Genomic DNA, 20,975 nt, shown 5'->3' with positions numbered 1-20,975 from the left:
GAGCAATAAGGTGTCTGTTTATATAAGAACTACAGTCCTCCCACATAAGTAGCCTATTATGTATTATTTACATTAGACAAGCAGTGATCCTCTCTCCTGGTCCTGGAGAGCCACAATACTGCAGGATTCTGTCCCAGCTCAGCAGCGATGCACCTAATTCAGATAATCAAGGTTTTGAAGATCAGTTGATTAGTTCAATCGTATGATAGCGCTCGGCTGGGAAAAAACCCTCGACCCACTGATACTCTCCAGGACCAGGTTCGAGTCACAATACAGTATACACACATGTTTGATACCTATTGATTGAAATTATAATTACAATAAGGACTTGTTAAAACAAGTCCTCTTGTATTTTCAAGTGGTTGAAAATAAAGTGCCCTATAATGAATACAGCAAATACGATTTGATTGATGATATAATTAAACTAGTCGAAACTAGTATGTTGTTGGATTGCATTATTGACGAGAAATATGTTTCTATACTTTTATATTTTCTATGTATCTTGCGGATAATATTAATTGGTTTCAGCGGTTCACTGCAACGAGAATAGGCGACATCTGTTCCTGCAAGACAACAGTCTAATGCGATTGTCAAACAGTATTATTTTCATGGAAAGATATGGCCCATATTAGGGTGAAGGTTTGTAGGACGCTCTCATTGAATGTGTCCTAATAATAACCGTTTTAACCTCCTATTTAAGATCTTTGAATTTTGTGAAATCATTTGGTATCAAAGGGGCAGTGTCATTCATGATAGCATTGACTATAGACTTTTCAAATGCATACCAATCGGCCCAGTATCATTCGTAATCAAGGAGAGAAAGGGACAAGAGTGGCAAGGTATGATTACGAAAACTGACCCCCTTCCTGCATCCTTCTAACACTTAACCCCTGTGGCTGGGTCAGATCATGTGATGTAAATCTGCTTTATATTCAACTGTGTGTCCTGTTAAAGGGCTATAGAGAGCAGCAGTGATCAAGCTGCTGGAGAAGGAAGGCCTTAGGGGGGTTGGTGCCCTCTCAAACATCAACATCGATCAGGACTGTTTCCCCATTCTGATCAACTTTCTGAAAGGTCTCGCTGATGAGTAAGTATGATGCGTTCTACTCTATCTATGCTCCCTATGTTTCAATAACACACCCTGCACATACACAGTACACCAAATCAGAGCCAAGACCAAACAACTGATTATGTTCACTTGTTTCTCCATCAGGCAGTGGAGGATGATCTGTGATGGCATGAGAGACCCTGTAAGTTTACTTGTATCTTATTTAAACAGTGAATCTAAATGATTGTCTTCAGGCTGAACACCTCACATCACAGCCTCACAAACTTTCTTCACTCTCTTTTGAATTAATACAGGTGACCAAGGCTAAGCTTGACATCACGTACCAGAGGATAGTGAAACTGGCAATGGCAAAAGAGGTCCTCCTCCCAACTCTACAGAAGAGCTGAATGAGACTAGGGATGCTGCAGCCTCACAGAGTGGGTCAGGACTCTCCTCCACCACGTCTCTGGAGGAACGAGAGGCCCAGTCCCAGTCCGGGGTGGTGAGGGTACGGGAGAAGGACCTCCCGAATAGGAGCGGCAGCACCGAGTAGACCAGCGGGTGAAACCCCTAGCCCCCAGTTACCTCGGCATTATTACAAGAGAGGAGTTTCACACCAAAGCCGCCAAGGCCGTGGGTGTGATTCTGTGTCGGAATATCCACTGTTGCTCACCCATTGGCTCCTCTAGTCATGTCACTGTCCAGGCCAAAATGCCTGCCACGATGATCACCTCCCCCACTCTGAATGATTTTGACTCAGAGGAATCTCACGTCATCGACACCTTTGTGTCTGACGTTCAAGATGTCATTCAGACTATTGATTTGGATGCGCCTATTAAAAATTCTCATTATAACATTTTCTCTATTACCCGTAAGATATTTGTGATGATGCAGAATAAATTGTCTGACCGACTCACTCGAGGGTCTGTCAGTAGTGGCAGGGCCTCACCGAATGAAACGGAACCAACTCTAGAATTACTGGACATCAGCGATGAGGTCTGGGAGTGTCACTCAGGCCAGCCAGCATCGCGCTGTCACCAAGGAAGTCCTTGCTGAAATTGTGGCCACATACAACATACACATATATAGGACTGAAGTGGTGAGGGTAGAGTTCTCATTATCTGTCGGAAGGAAGTCCTCGATTGAGTCCCTAGCGGCTTGTATTTTTAAGGAAGGCATCATTTCTGGACTGGAGGATTATCCAACAACAAAATCCCACACACTCTATGATGACATGCATCTGGAGGATTTAGAGGATGTTTTTTCCCAGGTCAGCCGTTGAGAGAGACTTGTCTAATGAGGACATTAGGTGTGAGGCCATGTGTATATTATGGTGAATTTATAGACAATATAAGGGTTTGTAATCCCACACCTAGGGAAGAGGTCACAAGAAAACAGATGGTCCTAGAACATTTGGAGAATGCAGTCAAGAGGGGTGAGGTCAGATTGAGGGGTTTGCTATAGGTGAAGAAAACAAAGGATCAAAGGTGGAGAAACCAGGATAGAGTAATTAAAAGTTAGGGTAAATAAGTAAATAAGTCATAAAAAAAGTCATAAAAAGCCAGAACAAAAGGCTTTTGAAATCAGCCTGGGCGTCAGCAAAGTCTGACCAGACTAACTGGCGCCAGCCAGGTAGGCTGCGAACACCTTGATGATGAAATATAGATCTTGAATGTTATTGGTGCATGTAGACAGGAAACAGAAATACGTGGAATAGAAGGCGTTAACCTGTGCGAAGTATATAAAGGCAGGTGACTGAAGAGATAACAGGGTCAGCTTTGCAAATCTGAACGGCTAAATATTCTGCGTGAATAAAGTCTTTGAATGAATCAACATCTCTGGTTAACAGTATTTTATTTCAAAATATTATAAGTTAAATTCTACGACAATATCTGTCCCCTGCAGTCAACCCAGCAGCAGATATACAGATATGGAGGCCTCTGGTATTTTTGACGAGTTTGTGGCAGACAAACATAAGGTCTACCAATCACTCAGCTGGGCCTGCTGTGTGTAAGGATGAATCTCTCTCTGTTGCCCTGAATCTTGTTCAGAGGCTTCAGAGAAGGCTGGGATCATTTTACGTACGGCTGTTGTCTTTTAAAGGCACACGCCGCAAATGTCTCAAGAGCAAACTGCTCTCAGACCGTGCTAGATCTATCCGTGGACCTGCTCTGATACAAGTGTCACCACAGTCTTGCCAGAGTGAGCCTCTGCTGTCAAAAACTGTCTCACAAGATGTAGTAGCACACCGTCTGGGTCAGAGTGGAAGCTCTCGACCGATGTTGGCGCTCTGTTGCCCTGGGGTGAGCCAGCTCCAACTCAACCACAGTACCAAAGAGGTTTTGAGCGGGTTTCTGGTGGGGTTTTTTTAACCTTCAGAGGCAGCCTACTGAGAATGTGAAAGACGTTCTCCTGGGATAAGTGAGATGCTCTCCCAGCTTGGTCATACCTTCCCACCACTCTTGGTCAATTAGCCTAAAGACCACATCACCCCCACTACCCCCCTGTACACGTTTCTCTCCTTTTAATTAAAAAAAAAAGAAAGAAAAAAAAGAAAAAAGCATTCTAGCATTTTGACTGCCGATGGCCCCTGCATTGATGACTTTTTCTTATGATGACTGATGGATAGATGATTCACTTACTTAAACAAATGTATTTCTTCTCAGTCGCTTTTGATAAAGGTGTCTGCTAAATGCAATGAATGTAATGTAAAATTAGCAGTGGGGTTAGTGTGTGTGATTTCTATGAAGGCTAGAGACAGCATTAGAAAGTTACAGTTGTACAAGTTCAAGTTGTAAAAACAACTCAAATCAGGTTGACTTTGACTTGTGCAACCTACCCAAGAGATTTTTCTGTTATGGCAGTTGCTCCACGAGAATTCGGTTTCTTACATTCTCTGTTTCAAACACACACCTGGACACAATTGTAATTGGCGGTTTCTATGTAGCATTATCACATTATATTTGCTGTTGTGATGTAGTTCATGATGTTGGAATCATTATTATTTTGTATTTTTTCATGTGTGCAATACGTGTATGATGACAGGATGGCAACAAACATGGGTCATGGGGGCATTGGTCTAAAAAAGTCCTTCCAACAATGTCATATTTCATGGACTGTCTGAGTGAATTGTGAGTTAGTGTTTTTGATAAACTCCTTTTACATTTGAGATATAATTTAAGATATATACATTTACAATACATGTTTCCTTTATCAGGTGGATTACATGAGGTAAATTGCACGTGTAATATGAACAAACTGTCTTTCTCTCATTCTCTGTGTTGTATTTCTGAGCTCACTGTTGACTGTATTTATGGAACTTGGTCCCCTGTGTTCCATAAATAGAATTTACAGCTTGTCTTTTCTGCAAGAGCCTATTATTAATATCATTATGATTATATATCTAAATATATCTATTTTATTGTCTGGTTGATAATTATTCACTTTAATTCTGTCATAATTTTGAATGGTGTGAGTGGAGTTTTTATGTTGGTGCTTGTTTCCGCGTTTTCAAGATTGTTTATACTCCTTGCAAATTGGTGGATGTCTCCTGGCTTGTATGTATTCCTTTGTGATGTAGAGTTATTCAGATATTCGTCCAGAGCCGCATGAACGTTATATACAGCACCGACCACGTCAAACATCGTTTACGGCGATACCACCTTCCACCAGTAGAGTGCACTAATGTATCTTTTTAACAACTGGAACTTTTTCATTGTCTTTACTGGGCTGTGTCAACTTTGAATCCAGCTTCATTTACTCAAGACAAGTTGCTTCCCATCGTTTTGGTATAAATGGTAGTAATCAACTATAGCCTTGTTAAACAAAAACCGTCATAATATATCACAATTCATGGACTGTCTGAGTGAATTGTGAGTTGGTGTTGTTGACAAACTCCTTTTATTTTCAATGGACAAAAGCTCTCATTTGAGTGAGGGTGCTGCAGTCACTTTTTAGGATGACTGACTGGCTGATGTATAAAGCTTGTTTCAGCAAGTCCAACTATTGTTCTTCACAAACTTATTACTGGGTGAAGGAAGTCCAACCATTGCTCTTGCTCGTACTTATTAGTGGGCTTGCTTGAGGAAGAGCAAGTATTGTTATTGCTCGTACTTATTCTTACTTTTCAAATTCTTCCAATTTTCCAGGTATGCTACTCCTCCTACAGCTTTAAAGCTAGGTCTTACTTGAGTTGCTTGTCTTTATATTTTTCAAACTCATTATACTTTTTAAAATATTCAGCTTTTAACCTGATGCAGTGCCTTTCCTGGCAACTTGCCAGTGAATAGAGATTATGATAACGCAAACTTTGTAGGCATTTCCATACTTGTAACAGAGTAGAGAACGTTTTTAGAAAGTGTTTTTTTTTTCATACAAAAACAGAAACTGGAGTGGAAAATATCTTCATTTTTTTATTCATTTTCACTACCCCCCCTATACTAACCCTAACCCCCAGAGACCTCTTCTCCCCTGCTACCACCCTGTACAAGTTCTCTACTGCTAATAATATGTATATTTATTTATTTATTTATTTTTTAAAGAAAAAAATAATTAGCCTACTGGCATTACGACTGCCAATGGCCCCTGAGCATTGATTACTTTGTCTTATGATGACTGTTGGATAGATGATTAAAGAAATGTATTGTTGTAAGTCACTTTGGATGAAGGCATCTGCTAAATGCCATAAATGTAAAAAATAAAATAAAATAAAAAATAAAGTAAAAAAATAGCCGCCATCTTGTGACTTTTTTCTTTGTCCTACCCCTCCGTCACTTTTATTGATTTCTTGGCCCAAAGAACTACAAAACCTTACTACATTTGGGCAATGGGACCACAAATAATGTCTCCGTCAATAGTGACGTCTGCTATTCATCACATCGATTTGGTTTCATACCATTTAAACTTTTTGCGCTGTACGCATTTTGTCTGAAATCCTATTTACTTCTATGGCCATTTGATCTGAATGGGTACATTTAAACATGTACACACTTTTTCCTATTTTAAGCTTGACACCTCAATTAAACTTTACAATGTGTAGACTGACTAACTGACTAACTTCCATTAAGAATTTTGATATTATTCAGACTTTTTAAGTTTCATAAACAAACATGGGTTCCTATGATACATTTTGTCTACACCTCAGCATTCTATTCTTCCGATTTTTCAGGTATGCTACTCCTCCTACAGCTTTTGAGCTTGGTCTAACTTGAGTTGCTTACATTTATATTTTTCAAACTCAATATACTTTTTAAAATATTCAGCTTTTGTAACTCAAAAACTCCTATCTTTTACCATGGTGAAATGCGTGATTGTTGTTGCTAGGCTACCTGATGCCGTGCCTTAGCTGGCAAGGTAGCTAGCAACGATTAGCGATTATGCTAACACGAACTTCGTAGGCATTTCTATGCTAGTAACAGAGTAGCTTACTAGTAAGAGAGCGTGTTTAGAAATTGTTTTTTTCATGCAAAAATAGTGTATAGTTATTTCAGAAACTCGTTGAAGATATCTTCATTTTCCAATGAAGTAGCCGCCATCTTGTTGTGACTTTTTCTTTGTCCCGCCCCTCCGTCACTTTTATTGGTTTCTTGGCCCAAAGAACGACAAAACCTTACTGCATTTGGCCAATGGGACCACAAATAATGTCTCCGTCAATAGTAATGTCTGCTATTCATCACATCCATTTTGTTTCATACCATTCGTACTTTTTGCGCTGTACGCCATCTTGTCTGAAATCCTATTCATTCCTATGGCCATTTGATCTGAATGGGTACATTTAAACATGTATACACTTTTTCATATTTCAATCTTGACACCTCAATTAAACATTTACAATGTGTAGTCTGACTAACTTCCATTAAGAATTTTGATATTATTTACACTTGTTAAGTTTCATAAACAAACATGGGTTCCTATGATACATTCTGTCTATACCTCAACATTCTATTCTTCCGATTTTTCAGGTATGCTACTCCTCCTACAGCTTTTGAGCTTGGTCTAACTTGAGTTGCTTCCATTTATATTTTTCAAACTCATTATACTTTTTAAAATATTCAGCTTTTTGTCACTCCAAAACTCCTATCTTTTAACATGGTGAAATGCGTGACTGTTGTTGCTCGGCTACCTGATGCCGTGCCTTAGCTGGCAAGGTAGCTAACAACGATTAGCGATTATGCTAATACGAACTTCGAAGGCATTTCTATGCTAATAAGAGAGTAGCTTACTAGTTAGAGAACGTGTTTTGAAATTGTTTTATTCAGACAAAAAGAGTGTATATTTATTTCAGAAACTCGTTGAAGATATTTTCATTTTCCAGTAAAGTAGCCGCCATCTTGTTGTGACTATTTTCTTTGTCCCGCCCCTCCGTCACTTTTATTGGATTATTCGCCCAAAGAACTACAAACCCTTACTGCATTTGGCCAATGAGACCACAAATAATGTCTCCGTCAATATTGATGTCTGCTATTCATCACATCCATTTTGTTTCAGACAATTCGTACTTTTTGCGCTGTACGCCATCTTGTCTGAAGTCCTATTCATTCCTATGGCCATTTGATCTGAATGGGTACATTTAAACATGTATACACTTTTTCATATGTTTAGCTTGACACCTCAATTAAACTTTACAATGTGTTGACTGACTAACTTCAATTCAGACTTTGATCCTATTTAGACCATATAAATTTAATAAACAAACATGGGTTTCTTTGAGGATCATTGGGTTCCTATGATAAATATTATCTTTTCCTCCCCACTCTATTCTTCCGATTTTTCAGGTATGCTACTTCTCCTACAGCTTTTGAGCTTGGTCTAACTTGAGTTGCTTACATTGATATTTTTTCAAACTCATTATACTTTTTAAAATATTCAGCTTTTGTAACTCAAAAACTCCTATCTTTTAACATGGTGAAATGCGTGACTGTTGCTGCTCGGCTACCTGATGCCGTGCCTTAGCTGGGAAGGTAGCTAGCAACGATTAGCGATTATGCTAACACGAACTTCGTAAGCATTTCTATGCTAGTAACAGAGTAGCTTACTAGTAAGAGAGCGTGTTTAGAAATTGTTTTTTTCATACAAAAATAGTGTGTAGTTATTTCAGAAACTCGTTGAATATATCTTCATTTTCCAGTGATGTAGTCGCCATCTTGTTGTGACGATTTTCTTTGTCCCGCCCCTCCTATGACACATTCTATCTATACCTCCCCTCACTAATCTATACATCCTGTCTTTCATCTATCCATTCATCCATCTAACCAAACCAGATTCTATCTATCTATCTATCTATCTATCTATCTATCTATCTATCTATCTATCTATCTATCTATCTATCTATCTATCTATCTATCTAACTTCATCTGTCTATCTATGGACACTATCTATCAATATAACATACTCTCATCTATCGATCTACAGTATCTATTATCTTTCAATTCGTCCATCCAACCAAACAACTATTCATCCATCCCCCCAACTCACCAATCAAACCACCTTTAACTGTATTCTCTTCTAAAATAAGACTCTAATTTTCTTTCAACTACCAAGCCAATGTATCTATTGTCCAAACCATCTTTAAACGTTTTTCTTCTACCAAAATAAGGCTTTGCAAGCCCACAAAATCTCTTATGGAATTTATTTTTCTAATTATTATTATTACTCAAATTCTTCAGATTTTTCAGGAATACTCCTCCTACAGCTTTTAAGCTTGGTCTAACTTGAGGTGCTTACATTAATATTTTTCAAACTCATTATATACACATTTATACACTACTCAACTTTTTGTAACTCAAAAACTCTTATCTATTAACGACAACGAAGGATGTTTGCTCTGCGTTTTGAGCAATATGGCCTCAGTTGGCTAAAATATAGTTTGATCTACCTTGTATATCAGACGAATTAATTCAGCCCAAGACACAGGATTTTAGGTTTAAAACCTAAAATCCAGTGTGACTGGAGGGAGATGTTCCCAAGCCAGCCAGGAGTTGAACGTTTATCGTGATATACTGTACGGTTCATGGGGGACGGTAATCTTTTTCTTGATCATTCTGATTAACAAACAAAGGCGTGAACATTTATTCAGCACGCTCTCTCCCTTCTGACGATCCACCAAAAAGTGCAATACAAAATAAATGCATTATTATCCCACTGAAACCACAAATCCTTACTCCTGTCTCGTATGAAAATGTGTTGCATTATTAAAGCCGTCTCACTCTTATTCATGTCAGACTTTGCTAAACATTTCCCCCGCTTCTGTGCCTTTGAACATATTTATGTCCATGTAGCTGAAATGCACAGAATCAACTGAGAAACATTATATCCTGTGAGTTAATTAATATGGAATTTCGCAGTGTGCCACATATATTCCATGTCTGACATAATTCTATGAAGTGTCCATGAAGACATTAATTACTTCTGAATTAAGGTTCATCCAAATACATCATCAAGCCCCTCACAGTATATGAGGCAGCATCCCTTTGCGAAATATAATTGCGCTCAAATATTTCCCCCGCTTCTCTAAGCTGTGAGAGAATGCTTTATGACGATATGAGAATAGATAGGACTTGGTGCCATTGGTTCCCCTTGGTCCCATCTCTTCAGGCTACATCTTGACTGTCCCTCCTAAAGACCTCTTCATCCCCACTACCCCCCTGTACAGTTTCTTTACTGTAAAAAATACAAATATTCTTCCTTTTTCTAGCATTGTGACTGCCAATGGCCCCTGGTCCGAGCATAGATTTGTTTTTCTTATGATGACTGATGTATAGATGATTCACTTACTTTAGACAAATGTACTTTGATAAAAGTGTCTAAAAAATGTCTAAAATGTAAATGTAAAATTACGTGTGAGATCATTTGTGATCAAAATAATTGACTAAAACATTTTCCAGGAATTAAAAGAATCCGATGGTGATGATTGTTTGTGTGCGCTGTGAAATGCGTGCTCACAACTGAAAACAAACATGGATGTTTGCAAGTGTAAGATGCATATCCCATCCTTCACAGTTCTTGTCACCACGTTGTAGTGGCTTTTGGCAGCACTTCACACCATGAAATCTACGTACCCCGCTGAAATGTCGGCCTGTACCTACTGTTGAAAGTCTGTCACGTGGGTACCGGTGGATTCCGGATGGAGCGCCCAGGCATGGGGGGCTGGCTTCATCTAGTGTCCTCAAGCTAGAAGTGTCCAATGAAGCTGAGAGCTCAGCTCAGGGGATGATGCGGGATGGGAAAAGATGTCTCTCCTGGGGACCTCCCTGTGACGGTTCCCACTCCTCTTTCTGAGGAGGGGAAGGTGGGGTCGGGGGTGGCAGATGGAGGTGTACCTACGGAGGCTGTGGCTATGGAGGCTGTGGCTGCGGAGGCTACGGAGGAATATGTTGTAGGACTCCTTTGTGACATAGATTAGCTGGATTTTGATGCTGAGAGTATGTACAACTACCACACTGAAACATAATCACCAAAAACATACAATTTACGACTGATGCTATATGCTACTAACACACTGAAATATAACCAGCAAAGAAGCACACTATATACTACTGATGTTATGTACTACTAATCTGCTAAAGTATAACCAGCAAAACATATTATATACTATGAGTGATATGTACTACGAATGTACTGAATGTCTAATGGCAAGAAATACTACTGAAATGTAAAACTGATCAGATAACTTGGGGTTGATTTATGTTTAAAGGAGGTTTTGCCTGTTTTATGATTTGAATGATGAAACTGATCTGTCTAACTTTGTGGAACAAATAAAATTGTAATATGTAAAATGTAATAATTTGGAAAGGGAAAGAGAGAATGAGAATGGGGAATTAAGTCAAAGTTGAGAGAAGTTTGGGTTAAGTCCAGAAGGCAGTGGTTTCCGATAACAGTCATAGTCAAGGATGACCCAGAGGGGGGTAAGGAGGAACTGTAAATGTCAAGGGGACCAAGAAGCTTTGCTCACGTGAAAAAGTTACGCTCAGGGGAGCTCATGAAGGGGCAGGGTTTTACAAAACTGGTTGTTAGGCGTATTTTTTAATGGCCATTTTCCACAGATCTCAGAGGATGATGGATCCCTAAAGAGACCAGGTGGTCTAGCCCAATCGGCCTATCCACTAATCCTCTCCGGAAAGAGTTTAGATTCAGAAAGCCCCGAATTGCTGTTAGGATCAGGAGGAGGCTCACTCTTTTTAGCTGCCTATATTCAGTGGAAGGGATTGTGAGGGGTTGAGTGACCACTTCACTTGTGCTGGGAGGTGGGCCATTGTAGTTCCTTGGCTGAGGGTACAGTGCTACTTCGGAGAAATCAGAAGGGCGGATTTGAGAGTATTTCGGCAGTGGCCAATGTCAAAACTGTACGGAGCCTCTCTAAATGTATTCTAAGTAAGACAGACTAGGGACAGATAGAGTGAGACTTGTTTTCCTCATTTTACTTCAATACAATAATATCTATCAGTATTTGGTGTTATTTCCTTAAACTTTTTGGTAATTCCTTTCACTCCTATAGATTTACTTTCACTTTAAGTTCTTTGATTTATTTTATTTTACTTTACTCACTTTAATATTACACTTTCGTTATATTTTGAAAATATTTCATTTATTTCATTTTAGTTCATTTCGATAATTTCTTTAATTTCTTTGATTTCTTTTTTTATCAACTCTCTCAGTACAGGAGTACTGATCGGGTGTGACGGTTCAACTCTCAGTGCAGGAGCGCTGACCGAGTGAGGGGCTCTCAGTGCTGTAGCGCTGTCCAGTGCTGACCAAGTGTGACGGTCGAATCTCAGTGCTTGAGCACTGATCGAGTGAGGGTCTTACAGTGCTGGAGTGCTGATCGAGTGTGACGGCGACCTTGAGGCAGATAACCGCTGGGACTTAGGGAATCCAGATAGCCGTTTTGAGGCTCAGGAGATCCGGCTCAAGAGATCCGCCTCAGGAGATCCAGATCATGAGAGGAAAAACCCAGGCTCGGCAAAACCTGGGTTGTGAGCCCACTAACTCCCACGTACGGATCAGTACAGGAGATGCAGTAGGCTACAACGCACTTTTGGCCGGTCTCCCCGCCTCCACCATCAGGCCCCTGCAGGTCATCCAGAATGCTACCGCCCTTCTGGAGTTCAATCTCCCCAAATTCTCCCATGTCACTCGGCTCCCACTTTCGATATATTTTGTTAAACTATATTTTGTAGCATTACAATACTCATATGTACACTTTCATTTACTCTAATTACTATTAATCATTTTATTGTAGTCTATTTCGAAAATGTCTTTAATTTCTTTGATTTCTTTTTTTCTTTTTTCTTCTTTTTTACATCTTTTTACATGGAGATCGGGAGTCATCGGAGTCCCTCGGCTGAGTGTGCGGTGATGTACCAGAATCACTTTTCTGGTATCTTCTCTTTCTTTTTACTTGGAGATCGTTAGTCATCGGAGTCCCTCGTCTGAGAGTGCGGTGATAGATCGGAGCAAGAGAACGGGAGAACTAGTAGCCATCGGTAACAACTTTTCATCTTCTTCTGTATTTTTATTCTTTTTCCATTAAATCACTTTTTTGAAAAGTTTTATTAGATTTATATATAGTATAGTACTTACCACTTGAAATGATCTGTTATCCTCCTTGCTAAACATAAAACGTTAGATTACATAGTGCGTATTACATCAAAGGATCTGAATGGTTATTCTAGCACTTTATTGAAATATCCCCTATGGATGAATTGTCCTCATCTATAAATCTAATTCCTGCAACCACACCAACTGATATAAGAATGGAGCCGTCGTTAACCATTGGGGCTTTCATATGCTGAGTTCTGATTCGAAGGTCACTTACAGTGGTTAGTATTAAGCGGTAGCAGGGGAAACTGGGAAGTAGACGGTTAACTGCAGGGTGAATCGATTCGACACTAGCCTACGATTATCTTCTTGAATCGTAGTAGGGTAAGAGCATTTAACCCATTAAAAGGAGGGCTGGACAGGAACTCCTGTTTTGGGTTTATTTAGCGGGAGACACTACTAAACTCCAAACTACTGTAGAATATTGATTTACTGTCGTCCGAAGTTTGGAGCTGCTGTTACCATGTCGCGACAGCTCTTGATGCCACTGGTGAGTTTTTTTTCAGATCATTCACCTCTTCAAAACCACCACCAGGATGCACCGTTGAGCATGATGAAGAGTAGCTTATGAGTTTCCATTTAGATTTAATGTTTCACAGTTGATTCCGCGCATTTCAACAGTAGTCTGTACACTCACGGCCACTTTATTAGGTACACCTGTTCAACTGCTTGTTAACGCAAATATCTAATCAGCCAATCACATGGCAAAAACTCAATGCATTTAGGTATGTAGACATGGTCAAGACGACCTGCTGAAGTTCAAACTGAGCATCAGAATGGGAAAGAAAGGTGATTTAAGTGACTTTGAACGTGGCATGGTTGTTGGTGCCAGACGGGCTGGTCTGAGTATTTCAGAAACTGCTGATCTACTGGGATTTTCACGCACAACCATCTCTAGGGGTTACAGAGAATGGACAGAAAAAGAGAAAATATCCAGTGAGCGGTAATTCTCTGGGCGAAAATGCCTTGTTGATGCCAGAGGTCAGAGGAGAATGGCCAGACTGGTTCGAGATCATAGAAAGGCAACAGTAACTCAAAGGTTGATGGTGGTGGTGTAATGGTGTGGAGGATATTTTCTTGGCACACTTTGGGCCCCTTAGTACCAATTGAGCATCATTTAAATGCCACAGCCTACCTGAGTATTGTTGCTGACCATGTCCATCCCTTTATGACCACAGTGTACCCATCTTCTGATGGCTATTTCCAGCAGGATAACGCGCCATGTCACAAAGCTCACATCATCTCAAACTGGTTTCTTGAACATGACAATGAGTTCACTGTACTCCAATGGCCTCCAGTCACCAGATCTCAATCCAATAGAGCACCTTTGGGATGTGGTGGAACGGGAGATTCGCATCATGGATGTGCAGCCGACAAATCTGCAGGAACTGCGTGACGCTATCATGTCAATATGGACCAACATCTCTGAGGAATGTTTCCAGCACCTTGTTGAATCTATGCCACAAAGAATTAAGGCAGCTCTGAAGGCAAAAGGGGGTCCAACCCGGTACTAGCAAGGTGTACCTCATAAAGTGTCGGGTGAGTGTATATGGACACAGCGCGATCACAAAGCAGAGTGCAGTTCGTGTCATTAACTTTCTGCTCTAGCAGTGAACATATTTCACATGATTGAAATGAGAATTTTCATGAATCAGTAAAAAATGTTGACATGCCATGTGCAATGATGAGAATAAAACAAATAAAGCATTTCTGCTTTATTGGGATAGAGACAGTATAGAGCTTGACAGGAAGGATGGGAGAGAGAGGAGGGATGAAATGCAAGGTATGTCGAGGGTCGGAATCGAACCAGTAACCTTGCGATTACGTGGTATGCGCTTCAGCGTGCTATGCCACTAAGCGCCCCCGACCCTTGCATTTTGGCTATTTGTCCGGAGCATGTCGTCCCCACCCCCTCTACCCAGCAAAAATGTTGCCAATCACCTGTTAAACATGAGAGCTTTTACATGCCATGTGCAATGAGGAGACTAAAATAAATTATATTTCCACAGTTTAACTGGCCATACTGTCCTTGGATAAGCCTTAATTTAGAACATATCATGTCTTCATGTCTACAATTGTGGACAATTGTGCTTTGTAAATCAGTGGTTAGGGACGCGTGTGACATTCTAAATATTAAAACATACTGTATTATATACATTTGAATAGAATTCGTGGAAAGGCCGCGTGCAGCATTCCAAACATTAACACTAATCAAAGTGGTAGGCTGCTATTCAGGCTGAGCAACTGATATTTGTGATATATTGAATGGTAAAGATATGTTTAAAAGACAGTAGTTTTATATGTATCTCCTAATAACCAATTGGCAAAAAATATTATTCTAAAATGAATCTTTTAATCGTTGTTACGTCCCCACATTTGTGTGCGTGTGGTGTCGCTTGTCTGTTTGTTTTTCCCTCTGTCTCTCTCCCAGGTATTGGTTCACCCCCCTGTCAATCATCGTTTCGTCCGTCGCTCCCCCTGTTGCCCTTCGACCAATGGGTTCACCTGGCGGCCTCCATCAACGTATCAGACGATCGTCCGTCTCTGTTTAAAAGTCCCGCGCACTCTTCAGGAAGGGAGAGGGGTGTGGTAGCATCGTAGCGGTTTTTCATCTGTCAATTGTAATCCTCGTATCCGACTGTTCTGTTAGTGTCTGTCCTACCATTGTGTCCGCTGCCACACCTGTAGTTAGCCCCAAGGGAGGGCGAGTTAGGCAGGTAAGACGCCCATGGGCTTACATCTCCATCACGCAGGTTGGTCTTGTTATATACATTAGGTTAGTTTCCCCAGGCGGGCGCCACCTCTTGTATTTTTGGGTCTAAGGTAGGCGGGCAAGATTTAGTTAGTTAGTTAGCCGATGTTTCGTAGTTAGAACAGATAGGACTAGAAATTAGCTTTGGGGTTATTTTTGTTTTCATTTATTTGGCGCCGTCTGGCGTCCTCCCCTTACTTCCCTCTCTATGTTTCCCCCATGTTGTCTGGTTGTTTGTTGTATATATTTCTAATAAATCTGTCTTATTTTCATGTTATACTCAGTAGTTGTGTGTATTGCACTACCACCGCAACAGCGGGTCTCAGCATACACAGATACAGTATGTTACGTTTCTCCCCCCTTTTATATCCCTAGACGTAGTGTCTGGGGGGGGGGGGGGGGGGGGAGTTCGTAACAACCGTAAACACATCTATTGAATATAGATTGTTGTAAGACACAGTTGTTACGTCCCCACATTTGTGTGCGTGTGGTGTCGTTTGTCTGTGTTGTTTTTCGTTCTGTCTCTCTCCCAGGTATTGGTTCATCCCCCTGTCAATCATCGTTTCGTCCGTCACTCCCCTTGTTGCCCTACGACCAATGGGTACATCTGGCGGCCTCCATCAACCAATTAGACCATCGTCCGTCTCCGTTTAAAAGACCCGCGCACTCTTCAGAAAGGGAGGGGTGTGGTAACATCGGTTAGCGGTTTTTCCTGTCATTTGTATGATAGTATTCTACTGTTCTACTGTTCTACACCATTGTGGTCGCTGCCAAACCTGTAGTTAGCCCCAGGGGAGGGCGAGTTAGGCAGGTAAGACGCCCATGGGCTTACACCACCATCATGCAGGTTTGGTTTTGTTATATACATTAGGTTAGTTTCCCCAGGCGGGCGCCACCTCTTGTATTTTGGGTCTAGGGTAGGCGGTTAAGACTTAGTTATATAGCAGACTTTTCGTAGTTAGAACAGATAGGATTAGAATAGTAGCTTTGGGGTTATTTTTGTTTTCATTTATTTGGCGCCGTCTGGCGTCCTCCCCTTAGTTCTCTCTTTATGTTTCCCCCATGTTGTCTGGTTATTTATTGTATGTATTAATAATAAATCTGTCTTGTTTGCATTTTACTCAGTCGTTGTGTGTGTTGCACTACCACCGCACCAGCAGTTCTCAGCAGCATATACAGACACTATGTTACGTTTCTCCCCCCTTTTATATCCCTAGACGTAGTATCTGGGGGGGTTCGTAACACAGTGATAAAATATTTTTATTTGATATTCGAGACATGTGTGCTATAGTAGTACAGTACAAGTCACAAATTTAAACCAGTTATAATTATTTATGAATTTATTGCACATTGTGTATGACATTTCAATAAAGAATGAAACTGATGCAGAACTAACAATTGCAGAAAAGTATTTATTTAAGGTTGTACATATGGTATACAGTGCGTCCATGTGCTACAAGAACACTACACTACAACACTACAAGAACAGCCCAGCAGGTTGGGCTCTCACTGAGCATAAGGACTCATTGATCCTGTCCCTTATGCTTCTCCGGTTTCCATCAGTCATGGCAGGAAACCTTTGCGCTGTTGTGTCCATGACGAAGTCCCTGAGATTGAGAAGCTAGCCCCACCTGCCCCGTGAACCATCCCAGTTGGTGTTGGGCACCCACCCAACTCATGGAATGTGCATACGGATTGTGATCAAGAATGTCCTGTGTTACAGTTTACAACCTCTATCCTGTGTATGACCAATACCCGTTCATTTGACTGTTTATATGACTGTTATTACAGCCCTCATATACTTTTAATTCCAAATTCCAAATATGAACACTTACTGTATTAGGCCTGCCCAGTCTGCTCAAATACATTTCAATAGAATTAGGGCGGGAGGTGGATTGTAGCGTATTTGCGATTCATAATCGTTTCCCATTAACAAACAAAAGTGTGACAATGTATCTAGCCACTGTAGAAAAACTATTTGGACAATTTAGTCGAAATTCAATCGAAATTCTGCCTATTAGTGATAGTTAGTCTCAACTATATCAAACAGACCTGTGTCATTACAACAGAGATCCGACCGAAACAAATCTCACTTTTGACGCGTCTCTACAGACTTCAGTCAAATTTAGGCTGATGTAACATTGATTCTTTTCTTGAGGGTAATCTTTTCTTGTTCTCTTGTGAGAGAAAGGAAGGGGGTTGCAGGACGTTGTGCAGGACGTGATTGAATGTGTCACTGTCACCTATCGAGCGGGTTAATGAATATGAATGACAGTCATCCAGCCTCCTTTCCCCTTTACACATTTTGGAGAAAATACATGGCTGCAGTCGGATGGACCCAGAAGCATATATTAATGATTTGTGTAAAACATATTTGTATTCATTTGCGTTTTGAGAGAGTCAGGTATATCAAAAAAGACAAACCTCTGTCACGCCTTGCTCACCTAAAATGTCCGACTCAGCCTCTCTCGCCAGGAGTTGAACTTTATTGATCTGTGGACTTCGCGCAGCCCTACCTGCTGTCCCTGGGCGAAGTTAATCTTTCTTTTGATTGTTTCCGAAAACAAGGGATCAAATGATCCCTCAAAAAGCACTACAGTATACAAAATAAATGCATAATTGTTGTTATTACATTGTGTGAACGAGAGAAGGCTGCCCTTGATGAAAATGTAGACGTTTGCACCCTATTATAACTGTAGGCTACTTTTCTGCCCAGTCTCAATCCCACTGAAACCCAACATACTGTACTTAGCGCTGTCATGCATGAAAATTACAAGCTTCATTCTGTAATCATTCTGTTACATTATTATAGCCGACTCGCGCTTATTCATGTTAGACTGCGCAAAAACATTTCCCCCCATTTCACCTTAAAGTTGAAGGACTGTTATACCTATTTTCCCAGACTGTGTTCTGTAACTGGAGGTCGGTATTTAGAGACTATGAACATGTTCTGTTGCACAACATAGAGCATAGGAGGGAGCAGCTGGATCATTATCAAATTGTTATCAGTGATCGCTATCTTTGTTAATACTTTGTAAATGTTTGGTTTATGTTTTGTTTTTGCCCAATTCTGATTCATGAGGCAGACACATTTTCACGAATTTGGTTTAAGAGCAACTGTTTGATATTTCCTGTCATACACATATGTGAATCTATGCGTGATAGATCAAAAGGGGTAAAACACTAGAAGATTGGATGTAAAACTCAGTTCTTGGCTCAGACCACATGGCTGGACCCAGAGCATAGACTGCTCTGCTGCTGATTATATCAAGTGAAATATTCCTAAAACACAGTTGTCACTGTCGTTTGCACCCTATTATAACTGTAGGCTACTTTTCTGCCCAGTCTCAATCCCACTGAAACGCAACATACTGTACTTTGCAATGTCACACATGAAAATTCCTGACTTCATTCTGTAATCATTCTGTTACATTTTTATAGCCGACTAGCGCTTATTCATGTTAGACTGCGCAAAAACATTTCCCCCTTTCTTTGTGCTGTGAGAAAATGCGTGATCTGCAAATTTGATTTTGCCAATCACCAGTACAGGTACATGTATCTGATAAGGCAAACCATATTCTTTTTAAACATCCTTCACAACTCTTCTCACCACCTTGTCACTTCAAATGCGTACACCGTACGGTGGCGTGCAGCGTTGGTGTAAACGGTTAAACTCCTGCCAACTGTAGCAAGACTTTGTAAAAGCTTTTACAGGGAGAACTCCAATTGAATGGTGTAATGGCAAAAAATATATTTGTACTATTTTGCTTAAGTCATATATGAAATGTATTGACCTCTCTGTGACCCAATGTACTTTGTTATTTTTAATTATGTGCCTGAGGAAGAACCAAAACCTAATGCTCCTTCTCTTGTATCAAAGATGTTATGTGACCTTGGAACACTCCTAACTGCAGGCTGAGGTTTGAGATAGTAGCTCACAACGCCTACACTTCTTTCCCAGCTTCTTTATCAGCAAACAGGTGCAAGATATGTTTACCCCCAGACCTATGACGTACAAGCATTGGAGTTAAGGACGGTCCTCTCCTCAGCCACAGCATCAGTATCTGAATCCACACTGTTGTTGAAGGAATGCTGATCCAGCTTTCTGCACCGTTGTTTAAACTCAACTGAGACCAAACATCGTTTATTGTTGTTCACTGAAAGATTTCCATCACAATGGATGTCTGTTTTGCATGTGGTAAGACAGGGCATATTGCTAGACAGTGTAAAAGTGTTGTTTGTTTTGCATGTGGCAAAACTGGGCATATCGCAAGACAATATGAGTCCCATCAAGGTGATAGGCCAAGCTATCAGGACCTTTTGAGGAAGGAGTTGCAAACTGACATGGCAACATATCATGATAGAAGGCACAGAATTAATTAGGTGTGATAGGAACACCTTGGGGATAGACTGGGATAACATGATTAGTAGACTTTACATGAAATTGACTACAACTGCAGTCAATGACCATTACATAATCAAGGAAATGTTTAAAGAAATAGCAGAATCAGATGGACTGATGGAATCACTCTAAAGACGAGTTACACAACCGAGGAACATCTAGCCAAAAACAATGGACACTATTTATAAAGACATTGTACAATGTTTGGATAGATAATATTTAATATTTTCTCAGATGGTGTTTGGAAGCCGCATTTAACATCTAAGAAGATATCACATGAACATTGTTGTTGCATGAAATGGAACATCTGAAGGAGAATCCACAACCTTAAAGTTGAAGGACTGTTATACCTATTTTCCCAGACTGTGTTCTGAAACTGGAGGTCGGTATTTAGAGACTATGAACACTGTTCTGTTGCACAACATAGAGCATAGGAGGGAGCAGCTGGATCATTATCAAATTGTTATCAGTGATCGCTATCTTTGTTAATACTTTGTAAATGTTTGGTTTATGTTTTGTACAAAATAAAACAGGAAACAATAAATGAATAACATGAAACAAAGACAAACATAAACTAAGGAACAGGGCGAGACGTTACACATGTCTTCGAACAGTCTACATCTCATATTCCACCCCTTGATGCTGTTTTCACTTCATTGTAACAGCATCACAACAATGGAAAGTTCTTCAGATTTAGTGAATATACCATTCTGCTTAAGGTTGTCTCCCTTTTGCTTGGGAAATGTTACTTAACTCTGGATTAGTTTACCCCGGACCAAATAATTTCAGAGAAATCTACAGGCTAGATAACAAAGACAGAGTCAACAATCAACAGAGATTTTTCATTGTCGGATTTGACATATTCAAATAATCACAAGAGCCTTCAACTCTTATCCCTGTTTGCAACTTACAAAATGTCAATGATTCATCGCAAAATAAACTAAAAATGGAGATGATAGTCTGATCGAGAGCAATAAGGTGTCTGTTTATATAAGAACTACAGTCCTCCCAGATAAGTAGCCTATTATGTATTATTTACATTAGACAAGCAGTGATCCTCTCTCCTGGTCCTGGAGAGCCACAGTACTGCAGGATTCTGTCCCAGCTCAGCAGCGATGCACCTAATTCAGATAATCAAGGTTTTGAAGATCAGTTGATTAGTTCAATCGTGTGATAGT

This window comes from Argentina silus (genome assembly GCF_951799395.1).
Source record: "Argentina silus genome assembly, chromosome: X".
In the NCBI taxonomy this organism is placed as follows: Eukaryota; Metazoa; Chordata; class Actinopteri; order Argentiniformes; family Argentinidae; genus Argentina; species Argentina silus.
This window is presented reverse-complemented; position numbering follows the sequence as displayed.